Raw genomic sequence first — 12,981 nt, 5'->3', positions numbered from 1 at the left:
CCTGGTCTCCAGTCCCCCGAACCACTCAACAAATCTATCTACTCCCCTTTCTCTCTCTCTCTCTAACACACACACACACACACACACACACACACACACAAGTATGCAAAAACATACACATACAGGAACACCTTTTGGCACAGACGGCAACTTGAATGACATTTTAGCTGTTTGAACGAAATGATACCTTAGAATTCTCCTAGGTTACTGCAGGTACTTCTTAAAGGAGACGTCTGTTGCTTTCATGGAAATCGTGCCTGGCTTTAGGAAAAGAGGGGTTAAAGATCAAGCAAAGGCCAAAGGTCAGCACTAAGTTGCCCTTGTTTTTGACCACTTGGGAAATTCCATACATCATCATGTCACTTCAAGCGTATAACACACTTGCTTGAAAACAACATGTAAGTGTGGCCATTAGCCATGTCAGAAAAAATACAGTCTAAACACACACAGAGGAGATCTAAAGCACACAGCAACATCACTGCAAATGGAGCAAAATAACCTCCTCAAGAGAGATTTGCCTCGGTGATAAACAGGCCATAATTGTCTGATCAAACTGATCACATTCTGTGAACTTTTGCCTCCACCACCTTTGTGGTAGTTCACTTTATTAAACATTCTAGAATGACATGCTTTAGCCAAACATAGATAAGAATCACTATGAATCATTGCTGTTTATAGAGTATCAATGAAATATGAGTTGTAGATTACGGCCTTAAAATGTTGCTCAATAATCTTGTCTCTGTCTTCTATTATGTTGTTCTTGGCATAAATGCATAGTGATAAAAAATGTACTTGTAGGTGTATATAGTATTTTACTTTTGAAGGTAGTGTATACACTGTTTATTGAAGCTAAAGCGCATACTGTTTGCTTAATTGATTAAAATGATGTGAGAGAGTATGACTTGAATTTCCTTCACATTTGACAGTGTAATTATCTCTTAAAAGACTCCATCCATGACTGCTCTTAACAGCTTTTACCACAGGAAATCCTGTCAGCTAGGCAAAGAACTTAAAACCTTGAGACAAAAACTATAAAATACTTAACGAGGGACAGTATAAAGGAGAGACTTCTTGATAGACACCGTTTGGCTAGATAGAGAAGAGAGAAACTGAGAGAAGAGAGACAAAGAGAGGGAGAGAGAGAGATCACAAATCATTTCATCATATTCAAGATAAGATCATTAGATCCCTGTTCTCAGATACTGTCATAGGAATAGTTTTGGTTTTCTTTTTTTTCTTTCTTACACTGTACCTCTTGCACCTAATGCTACAACAGCACTTCAGTCTATAACATATCTCTTGTGTGTGGCCTTGAGTTTTACACACAGTGATCCCATTACAACCACAGTGTGGGGCTGATGTTCTTGTCTGTCAGCACATAATGCTGGAGGTGTTTGAAAAATTGCATTTTAATTAAAACAGAGGGCATGTATTTACTTCACATTGGTTCTTTGTGTGTGGAAATGTATCCCTGGAGGACAAGGGGTCAGTAAGGCTCTAAAGCTCAACCGCGCTAAATGTGTTTGGAATACAGTTCCTCCTCAGACCCAGGACACACTGCTTGTAAATGGAGCACAGGGAGACCACTCAGCAGATTCCTCTCTATCGCCGTGGCGACTTAGGCTCCTTGAGAAAATGCAGGTTCACTATGTCTGACCGAGCACCGTGACGTTCTCAAAAATAAACCTGAAGGGGAGAGAAAATGTCCCCGCAATTCATACATATGGCTGTCATATGTTTCTTACTTACCATTAACCAGGCCTGTCTTAGTCTGTCTCGGGCTTAAGAAATCTGTCTGGAGTTTTGCATGGGGACCGGTCACAGTTCGGAGGATACATAAACACTATGGGGAAGGTGAATGAGTAGACCATAAGGTGAAACGATGAACATCTGCAGATAGCTTAAATCCAGGACAAAGAGGTTAACAAGACGCCTTTATACATTCATGTCTCAAAGATTCCCAGGAATGTATCTTAAAACAACATCCTTTAAGCTCTAAATTAATAGGTGCCTCAAGTCTGAGAGGAGATTAAGGGAAATGCTAACAGGGCCTTCAGTAACATTTAGTATTTATGAATTGTTAGATTCTGACTATGCATGCTGTGAGGCCTTGTAAAGCTCTAAGTTATGGACGTATAACATCAGAGAGACAAAAAAGGCTTTAATAAAGTCTCCGTTCCTCTCTGTTTCTTGATTTAAACATTCAAGTTCAAAGCAGGGGTCTCAAAGACTGCACCTGTTGTTTGAGAAACTCTTGAATGGACCACATGCATCTTTCAAGGACATGTCATGATATAGTGTTAATTCCCACCTGGTTAGCATGTGTTATTGTGCCTATTTCCCATAACTGTTTTCACTGATCCTCAGTCCTTCTGTTTTCATGCTACTGGGCTGTGACCTAGTACAGATGTGACCCTTAGCAAACAACTCTCAGGAATGGAATTTTGGAGCTACAATGAAGATCTTTACGCATTTGCTTCTCAAACACAAGTGGAAAGAGTCCTCGTCGACACCTCTAGCGGTCTTTTCTCTAATTTTTGATTGTTAGGACACAGGGATAAGGTCCAGACATGAAACAGGGCATTTTTGTATGATACATTTGAACAGGATTTTTCAGCCTAGTCTTTGAATTTTATGCCTGTTTACCTGATATGAAGAACCTGCTCTCATTATATTTACAGATTCACTGCTCCTTTCATACTCTACTGATTTACCAAGTGAGTTTTTTCACTTGTTTTTTTTTCCCTCTCTCCAATGTGTTTCTAATATGTTTTCCCGTTAATCTGACAATAGCAAAATTTCCACTGAGTGTTGGCTCTGGTCAGCACAGACAAGACTCCTCTCCTACAAGCTAAGATTTTGCTGAAAAGGAACATCTGTAGTCAGAATCTGACCTACAGACCACAAAGAACAGCAATAATAAACATTATTTTCCAGTCCTGCACTGCCTAAAAAATTCTGGTCATTTATTCTAATAGCAGGCCTTGCTTTGAATAACAGATTAATGTGAAAGCCTAATAAGAAAAACTTGCCCACGAGTAGGTGAATTATCCTTAACATCCATTGTCAATTTTGGCTGAGCATAAAACAAACCTCAACCTACAACGTTCAAATGACATGATTCATACCATATTTAATATGATTGCAAACATATTAAAATAGTTAAAAACACAGCTGCTTCTGCTATAACCATATTAACTCTAATAGTCTTGAGATACTTCACTGCACTACGTACATTTGAAAGAGGGTCGTGTTTTTTCCTCAGAATATTCCGTTTGAGTATGCAGGTTTGTAGGTCAGTCCCACTGCTCTTACGTTGTCTTTGTCTTATCCTGTTGGCCCTCTGCCTTGTTTATTTCACATGGATACGGCCGTTTAATAAACAGCCTCCTTGCCTGCTGCGTAACAGCTGGGCCGGAAAACCACGGTCGCGTCGCCACACATAACTGTACCTGAAACCAGGAATCATGCGCTCAGCGCCAAGGTGTTAGTGTTAACTACATACACTGTAGCTATGTTCAAACTGTGGCTAATTTTAAACACGCAGGATGAAATATTCCCCTCTCCATCACCTTCATGAAAGCAGGCCAGACTGTTGCGTGTGGGAATGGATTCTGCCACTTCAGTTTGTTTAGTGTTTCTGTTGAATGGAGTCTGCCACTTCGGCGTGTTTAGTTCAAGAGCAATTGTGAGCCCAAAAGACTACGTATTCCAACTTGTGAGGCCTGTTAGACATTTCATATGATAAGTGTTTTGCTTCTCAGCGTTTTCCTTCGAATCCCTGTTTCTTTCATCGTTTTGTTTCACCGAAGAGCATCTGACAGAGACAGATCTCCTGTATGTAAAGCAGAATGCGATATTACGAGGTTTTGTTTTTGTAATATCTTGGACTGTACTGTTGCCCGAGCGAGTTGATGATTTCTGGTCAGAACGAAGCACCTCCAGTTTGCTGTCTAGCCAGAATGAAGACGTCTCAAAGGGCTCGTTTATCACCATCAGACGCGCGTCCTCCTCGAAAGCGAAAAAAAAGCGCAACGTGCCAACAACCTCCATCCACCGCTCGGTCGTCTTCTCTCTGCAGATTCTATCATCAGGAAGGTGTTGAGCAACGTGCTCACAGGCCCGCCGGTCCTTCTAAAAATAATAAAAAAAAAACAACAACTCATGGTTTAATTATGAGATTTCTGTTTCTGTGATGATTCGGTCTTATACCATAACATCAAATCCATTATAGTTTAATATGAGTTTAATATAAATCATATAAATGACTGTCATTACAATGTAAGACACAGGCAGTAAAGTGCAACAACAAGCATTCCGTTTTGTTTCCCAACAGAGAGGAATGCTATAATATAAAGGGCCTCCCAGAAGTCAGTGGAATAATTCATTTGTCCTGATTGTCCACTCAGACAGATCTACGTCACTGAATCTCGGAGGTCGTTTTTCATGCCTAGTGAAGCTACTGGGTTAGCAGCAGTGGGACACCAAACCTAGGAGAAGAGAATTGAGAAAGACAGAAAAAAAAACAACCCTTGATGAAGACCATCTGTAGAAACTGCATTTTAATGAATAGCTTTCATTCCAAGTTGTCGTTTTTAAGGTGGCTGTGAAACCTCATTAATAACATCTCTGTCATTAAAGAGAGAGAGAGAGAGAGAGAGAGAGAGAGAGAGAGAGAGAGAGAGAGTGAGTAAGAACAACAAAATGAAATATCATCTTTCTTGAGCAAACACAGGCCAGTTAGTGACCTTTCAAAAAGATTGTATCAAAAAGGTTTGGAAGAATGGAACCTTTTCAGAGGAGTTGCTGTGTAGGTAGCAAGGCAAAATTTAACACAAAAAGCAAAATGGAATAGTGCAGTACTGGACGAGAGGCGAAATCTTTGTTGAGACAATGTGGCTTTTGCTCCGAAAAGAATGCGCGTCCGCATTTGGACCTTGAGTAAGAACAACTGTGCACCTCATACACAGAATGATTTCAACTGTAAGCAGGGCATTATGTAATGAGTACCAGTAGTGTTTGTAATGACAAAAACACAACTGTGTGTTCATAATTAACACACCAGCTGTGTGCCACACTCAGAGAACGCCATTAAAAGACCAGGCTCAAAAGCAATAACTGCGGCTCTGGCTTACCTGTTTAGCATGGTCCAACAGAGGGCTGAGGTGCTGTTTCAAAGGCTGATTATCGAGAGTTTGTGCTGTGTTCACATACTGTGGGCTGTTGAACTGTAATCATACATTCTGCTGTTGTGTGATAATACTGTGGAACCTTTCCATTGTTAAGCGTGACAAGTTTTTTTGAATGATATGTCTTCACTACAGCAATCTGTTCTGTCTTTAGAGACAATAAGACGTAAATGTTAAGGCAGAAAAAGAAGGTCTAAATTCAACTCACTCGGATCCTGAGGCAAAACTGTAACCTAAATTGTGAACTAAAAAAAAAAAAAACCTTACATAACATGGTAAAGACTGATACTTATTCTCTGCAAAATATGTGGCTTTAAAACAAAACACACACAAAAAAAAAGTCCAAAGTCCAAAGACAGATGGAATAGTAGCTCTGTGGATTGGGACTTTTAACGGACGCATTTCTAAATGGATCCACATGGATACCTTTCGAGGGACAAACTGAGGGGGCCGCATATGGAAAGAAGATTGCAGGACCACCTCCAGAGGCGAAGTCCATGATCAGCAGCTTATATTCCACTGAGGGAGAATCTCTCTTGAGAAAAGGGAGGGAGAAAAAAAAAAAATCAATTCTTACATAATTGAACTATTGAGTACTTTATATCACACCATCTAATCTGAAACCAGAGAACGGGCGTTCTCTCTGTTCCTTTACTAACACACTACAGTAAGTCTTTATGAGACACTGATGTTAATAGGACGGTCATAACGCGTGATTAACAGTTAGTCTGACCCTTGAAAGTTGACATGTTATTATTATTCCAATACTAGCGCCACTCGACTGTGGTAAAAAAAAAAAAAACGTTTTTTTGTTGGAAAGTGGGTCAAGGCCAGTGTTCTTGGAGCGATTTACATTCTCTTTTCTCTTCAGTAATGAAAAGAGGAAAGAAAAATGGTAATATCCAAACGATCAGGGAGGAACACACTTTTTATTGGAGAGGGTTTATAGCATTTGAAAGAATTCCCTGATTTCTTTTTCAGACCTTCAAAAATCTACTGGATCAGCAGTGCATCTGGCCAGTCTTTGAAGGACCCGTGGCTGCAGGTGGAGATGCAGGGATTACTAGGTTGGGTGTAAGAGAGGCTCACTCAGAGAGGATGACAAACAAGAGTGGGAAAGAATTCATGACATGTCAACCTGCAATGAAGCAACGTCTACAGGGCTTAGTTGGGCTACTCTACCGAGACTTGCTGATTATTGACCTAAATCTGGAAGAAGCTTGGATGATTACGATCCAGAATGCACATCTCGGACGTTACCTAAACTTTACAGCTTCTCAAAAAAGCACTGGCATTGACCAACAGAAAAGAAATCCATGTGAAAAAGAGCTTAACACCGCACCACAAAACCAGTTGAGATGCCTCCTCGCTAAACTCCAAAATCTCCTCCCCCTGAACACGCAACATCAAAACAAATGAGGAGACATGACATGTACTGCAGAGGGGTTTGGCGTCGGGAGCAGCAACAAAGCTACGGTCTCATGGAAGATGACAGACAGTTAATCCATATGACAGTAATAACAGGGTGATGACATGGTGTACACGGCTAATGCAGCACATGTTAACATAATAACCTCAACTAATGTGTGTGGATACAAGACTGAATTCAAATGTCTTTGGCACAAGGGTTTTTAGCAAGCTCCACCATACTGGAATCCAGTCACTGATACAAATGTTAGGTTATGCGAAGATTGAGTAAAAAAAACAAACAAACAAACAAACAAACAAAAAAACTGCAAGTGTAAGCAATCTCTAAGTATCATTTATTATATTTATCAAAGGACAGTCTTGTGTAATGTAATCAGTTCTTATGCCAGTTATGTTGGACCCAAATAGCACATGCTACTGGTACATGAAATTGGCATAAAATTACTGTCAAGAAAACAACTTATTACTGTCAAGAAAACAACTTACCTGTCTACTTAAAATGAATATAAAATTGGTTAAACATATTTACGGGACAGAAAACTGAGAATTATCAACAAGTCATTTAGGAGAATGTGTTTAGTTTAGAGGAGAATGAGTTCAGCTGTAGAAATAGATTGGTAAGCAGAGGTCAGGCTGTGAATGGACTCGCTAGCTGCCAACAGCAGCAAAATGATGAATATCCTCTCCTGTCTCACAGCCATCAGCATGTGTTTTATGCTTCCTTGCCCAAAGCCAAGAGGACAGCTTCTGGAAACGATTCCACAGGGTTAGGCTAGTCTTCTCCCTGCGCTGTATGTCAGCGTGCGATTCACCAGATATGTTTTATTTAGACGCGCGAAAGAATTACGAAAACAACAAAACAGCTTTGCTCCCCTTGAGAGATCATCGTCTCATACAAGTCTGCGATACGCGGTGCAAGAAAAAAATTATTGTGCGGGTACATCACACCGAACATCCTAAAACTGTACGGTGTTCCAAGGTAGCTGTTAGCATCCCCTCGCTTGCAGATGTATTTTTTTGCAGTGGCAAGCACTTTCCAGACAACTTACACAGTCCCAGAGGGACAAATCAGCGCTACACAGAGACAGCGCTACAACGGAGACGAGTTAATAACCGCATATTTGCATCATATTCAGATGTGTTCCTTTATTTATTTATTTTCAAGCTTTCTGATTCATTGTGTGCCACGGCTGAACTGCGGCCTCCTCCCCTCCTCACTGGTCATTAAGCTTTTGGCCACTGGCCCAGTCCACAGAGACGATATTATCCCATTTGAAGTTGGACTCCGTGCAAACGCGACCCCCTCTAATTAAGCTTATTAGACCTCGGTCACAACAGCTCTGCTTCCCCCCTCGCTGTCTCAAATGACTCTTCAAAACTCTAGTTCGACTTGGCATCAACAAACTTGTGCCATTGTCTTTGCCAAAGGCATTCAGCAGCTGCTGTGACAGACAGGTGGTTAATCACCCAATACTCCAGGAAAAATAACTGTAAAAATACAGATTTGTGCTGACCTAGTTAGGTTTTTGTGTGTGTGAGTGTGTGTGTGTGTGTGTGTGTCCTTTTGCTTTACCTCAACAGAAACATGCATCGGCATTGAAATAACCGTTGGGAGGTTATAATCTGATAGATATGACATAATCGTGTTGTGATGTAGGATTCTACACACCTGAGTACTAAGACAGGGACGCTTTCATTGGCAAAGCCATACCATCAAAGGATGAGCAATTGCATTAAGCTAAGCATTTATCCCATTCAGCCAATCAGGTGGGATTTGATAAGCAGTGAACGAGAGCAGAATCATGAGAGTTCAGGAGGGCAAAAAAAAAAAAAAAAATATGAAGTCATTGCGTGTGTACGATAACAAACAGCTTTTTTTTTTTTTTGCCCTGAATAACTCCACCACGTAGGAATGTTTTCACGTCTGCCTTCCAAATTGATGTTCTGCTGAGATTAAGTAGATAAAACAGAAAAACACTAGCATGATTTATTCTAAATTACAGTTAAGAATGGCTGTCAAAAGCAAATCCAAATGATTGTAAATAATCACTACGTAATATTACACCGTCTATTTAGAAAGTCAGTCTCTCATAGCAAAATGCAATCCAAACCTTGTGAAAATGTAATTTAAAAAAAAAAAAAATACATTTAGTACTTTTTTGTGAAAAAGCAACAATTAACTTTTCAAAATGGTAGACATTAATGTCAGCCCTAATACTGACGAGACAAAGCACGCCAACCCGTAAGGCCTGCGAGATTGACAGGTTCTTTAAAACCAGCCTGTTTGTGTTTAAGGACATGAATCGTTACTAAGGGGGGAGCAAAAGGAACCACTGTGTCAGTGTTTCCAAGCTTGGGTGTGGTGCTTTTTAGTCCATGTTGGGAGATGACAGAATGCACTGGTATTGTGAGGGAGCAGCTTTTAAGTGCCCTAATAAAAGCTTCACCTTGTCATTAGAAAAAGGGTGTTCACAGCTTTTTTTTTTTTGTGAATGGAAACGCTTTGATAGAAGGGTCGGGAATCTCATTTCTTCATTAAAGGAGGTGTGGGGGTTAACCGGGGTGGCGCTACGTTTAATTGCAGGAGAGTAGACACAAGCGTCAATGACAGGGTGGACAGCCCACTACCAAAAACATCACCGCTAATGCATCCGTTTCAAGATCGCTTCAAGTTGGGTTATTAAATAATTCATTAAATTTTTTTTTATGTTCAGAAAGGACAAAAAAAAAGGATATTCTGCTCCAAACTGAACTACATTCTGTCGTCTGGAAATTCACTTTTTTTTTTTCTTTTTTTTCTTTCCCCTGAACGCTGCTGTAAACTAAAATGCAAAATAAAATGCATCAGCTCTCGTTATCCTTGCAACGCGGGCCAGAGGGAAGCCCGGCGTAACAGAAACGTCGTCAGCCTTCAATAAGGCCACGTCCAGCTATGAAAACACACTCTAGTCCTCATGTGTCTCACAGAGAGAGAGAGAGAGAGAGAGAAGTGTGACAGCCTTGTTCAGGAGCAGCCCTGTTTCTCACAGAGAGAGAGAGAGAGAGAGAGAAGTGTGACAGCCTTGTTCAGGAGCAGCCCTGTTTCTCACAGAGAGAGAGAGAGAGAGAGAGAGAGAGAGAGAGAAGTGTGACAGCCTTGTTCAGGAGCAGCCCTGTTTCTCACAGAGAGACAGAGAGAGAGAGAGAAGTGTGACAGCCTTGTTCAGGAGCAGCCCTGTTTCTCACAGAGAGAGAGAGAGAGAGAGAGAGAGAGAGAAGTGTGACAGCCTTGTTCAGGAGCAGCCCTGTTTCTCACAGAGAGAGAGAGAGAGAGAGAGAGAGAGAGAAGTGTGACAGCCTTGTTCAGGAGCAGCCCTGTTTCTCACAGAGAGAGAGAGAGACAGAAAGAGAGAGCAGTGTGACAGCCTTGTTCAGGGGCAGCCCTGTTTCTCACAGAGAGAGAGAGAGAAGTGTGACAGCCTTGTTCAGGAGCAGCCCTGTTTCTCACAGAGAGAGAGAGAGAGAGAGAAGTGTGACAGCCTTGTTCAGGAGCAGCCCTGTTTCTCACAGAGAGAGAGAGAGAGCAGTGTGACAGCCTTGTTCAGGAGCAGCCCTGTTTCTCACAGAGAGAGAGAGAGAGCAGTGTGACAGCCTTGTTCAGGAGCAGCCCTGTTTCTCAGAGAGAGAGAGAGAGAGAAGTGTGACAGCCTTTTTCAGGAGCAGCCCTGTTTCTCACAGAGAGAGAGAGAGAGAGAGAGAGAGAGAGAGAGAGAAGTGTGACAGCCTTGTTCAGGAGCAGCCCTGTTTCTCACAGAGAGAGAGAGAGAGAAGTGTGACAGCCTTGTTCAGGAGCAGCCCTGTTTCTCACAGAGAGAGAGAGAGAGAGAGAGAGAGAGAGAGAGAGAGAGAGAGAGAGAGAGAGAGAGAGCAGTGTGACAGCCTTGTTCAGGAGCAGCCCGAGCCAAACAGTGACGGTGGGACGGCCACGCTCCGTCATTCTGTGGGTTTCTAGAAACTCAGCTGTAGACGATAGACCCCCCCCCCCCCCACCACCCTCCACCACCCTAGCCCACCTCTGATTTATGGAAAACACGCAGGCCCCCCCACTGTTTGTTCCTATAAGTACATCTGCTTCACAGCAGGGCAGAAACACACACACACACAGCACTGTGTGCTTCGCTTATGTCATTGAATGGGAATGTCATTTTCACCTGCAAGGTTTTGCTGCCACAGTATATATATATATATACACACACACACACATATATGTGTGTGTGTATGTATGTATCTATATATATGTGTGTGTGTGTGTTAATATGCACACACTTTGTGCCTTCCTGTCAGGTGGAGTTGCAGAGCCATAGAAGAATTTAAGAGATCATTAGAAAAAAACCAAAAAGCTGATCACTCTGCTCTGTTCCTGTAACAGGCCCAAACGTCATTTCAATGTTTGCACACATGCAAGAAGTAAAATCCAATCCAAGAAGTCATTCCAAACGGGGGGAAGAAAAAAAAAAGTTTCCATTTCTAAAGTAGATGCAGTCATAGTGACATAGCAGATAGAGCCATTAATCAAAGTCTGAGAAACGAGGACAGATTTCAGGAGTTATTAATTTATCTCTGATTAAAGTATACAAAGACTGACAGAGCATGACAAACAAACAAAACGTACAGGAACACACACACACACACACACACACACACACACACACACAGACACACACAGACAAACACACACAAACTTGACCGTATCTAGGGTATATCCAGAGGGCAATGAGAACATTTGGACTGTAGTCTAGGGAGGTAACAAGCATGTTAATTTCCTCAAGAGCATGTAAACCACAGACAGAACCAAACCGCTCAGATATACTGGTACTCTACCGATAGCAAGAGTCCAAACAAACAACCTGATATATTTGAGTCTTAAATTCCTTTTTACAGCGGCCAAAAGGCTGATCTAATGATTGTGACAGTTCACAACATTTTAAGGTCTTGATGAGAAATACGTCACATCTAGGCCCTATTCCAACACAATACACAACCAAACATATATTTGACAAATTTGTTTAAAACTCGGGCAGGGACATCACAACAGCAGCCTAGAAATAAAAATAACAGCATGAAGTTGTTTTGGGAGTTATGCGATTTCTTTCCAAATCAAGCCTTACATAAATAAACGCTGTTCGTTATCTTTGGAAACTTCCAGAAATGAAAATGACAACTGTAACGCAATTCTCTGCAATTTTTTTCATGAAAAATAAATAAATAAATAAAATAAAAGTTATCGGGGGGGGGGGGGGGGGGGGGGGGGGGGGGGAATGACAGCGAGGCAATACTGACATGAAAAGAAGAGAGTTTAATTTTAAGGGTGCTGTGCATTTAACCCTTTACATGTCAATTCACTGTACAGCAAATACTGCACTTCTTGTCATTTAAAATACATTATCGGCTAAGAAGAAGGCAGACAAAATGAAATACAATTACTCACAGACACAAATAGAAGGCATTAGTGAAATGATCAAAAAAAAAAAAATCTCCTTTTGTGAATTTGAAGTTCATAGAGTTCTCTGTTGGAAATGAAATAAATAAAATACAATTTTTTTTTTTTTCAAAAAAAAAAAAAAGGCAGAAAATCCACAAACCCATTCATACTGAATAAAATAACAGCAAACCACAATGAAATATAAAATTCAAAAATAAAAAACAACAACAAATGTCTGGCGACAAACCGTTGACACGATGACAGGCGATCACTCCTTCAACCTCACTGGGCTACTGGATAAGGTAAAGGCTGATAATTCAACTAGCTCCCATTTCAACCAACTCCCAAAAACCCACTTTCCACTCAAGTAAAACAGTTCAGTTTGACGCATGCCTGATATGTCGTATTTTCATTGTTCATTGTAGTTAATCGTTTAATCATTTACTGATGCTGACCATAACCTTGTACCATTGAGAGATAGTGAATTGTGTCTTTGTACGTTTCCATGTATGTCGTGTACTTATGATTCATTTTAAAAGTTATGTAAGGTAAAAGAGGCATTAAGGGTGCTGTTTAGGGGTTTAGCAGAGCATTATGGGTATTAGAGCACTTTAAAGGAATAGTAAAGGCTACACTATTAGTAAAAGAAAGAGAGAGGAAGAATTTGACTGAACATACACGTGGCTACGATTCTTAAAACAGACCAAAAAATCTGATAGAAGAATCCTTGTTTCACTGTGAGAAAACAAGGCTTGAATGCACCAAATGCTTCATACACACAAAAAAAACAAACAGTATCTTTCATGACGAGGTGATAAAGCATGTTGAAATTCACACTCATCCTAATTTAAGGCCATCTTGGATGAGTGCTTCATGTCACCTCAAACACATGCACTTAGGACT

This window comes from Chanos chanos, chromosome 7, assembly GCF_902362185.1.
Source record: "Chanos chanos chromosome 7, fChaCha1.1, whole genome shotgun sequence".
NCBI classification, from domain to species: Eukaryota; Metazoa; Chordata; class Actinopteri; order Gonorynchiformes; family Chanidae; genus Chanos; species Chanos chanos.
Note: the sequence above shows the minus strand (reverse complement) of the source record.